Raw genomic sequence first — 885 nt, 5'->3', positions numbered from 1 at the left:
CCACATTTTTCTATAATTTGCATACATAAATTATTTGTTAAAGATAATTTAGTGTTGGTACTAGTCAAATAGTCATAAAAAATACAAAAAATGATTAGTCCCAAAAATTTTATTTTTAATTTTTTTTATAATTTTATTTAAGTATGAGTTTATGACCGAATTAATTGAGTGAAAATAATTTATCGGTTGAATTAGTGATCAATTTGGTTCGGTTTTGATAAGTATGGACTACAGTCCAATCTCTATTCACTTATCCGTTGATAGACGAGAACGACCCCCGTTTCTTTGTCCTGAAGTCTCCGTAGCTAAGTAATGTCAGCGAGGCCTCATCGCCGATCTGTTCTCCTCTCTGCCATTGTTGTGCACTTGTGCTCTCTACTCACCAAGTCTTATCACTTCCTATGTGCTTTCTCTCGTCACTAGTACCTCTCTCGATATCTTAATTTTAAAATTTATATTTTATAGATTAGTTTTTATTTTTGCAAGGTTATGAAAATTGGTGCGAACCGTGAGGACAAAAATTGCGGTTTGGTTAAAAATTATAACCACCAAATTTAAAAACTGTTTTTGAACTGTTGAACCGATTAAAAACTGATCGGTCAAACCGAATGGCAATACGACAGATTTTCACCCTTTTGAATGAAAACGATTTCGTTTCACTATTAAAAAGAAAAAAGGAAGGAGAAACGGGAACCTACTAACCCTAATCTCCACTTTCAGCAGCATCTCCTTCTCGAGCTCCCTCAGAATTGGCATCACTTGTTCCGTCCGGCCACTAACCTCCATAGTTCCATCCAGGTTCCATCCAGTCCACCTGGATGGAACTATGGAAGTTAGTGGCTGGACGGAGCAAATGATGCGATTCTGAGGGTGTGATGAGGACTG

This window comes from Arachis ipaensis, chromosome B05, assembly GCF_000816755.2.
Source record: "Arachis ipaensis cultivar K30076 chromosome B05, Araip1.1, whole genome shotgun sequence".
NCBI lineage: Eukaryota > Viridiplantae > Streptophyta > Magnoliopsida > Fabales > Fabaceae > Arachis > Arachis ipaensis.
This window is presented reverse-complemented; position numbering follows the sequence as displayed.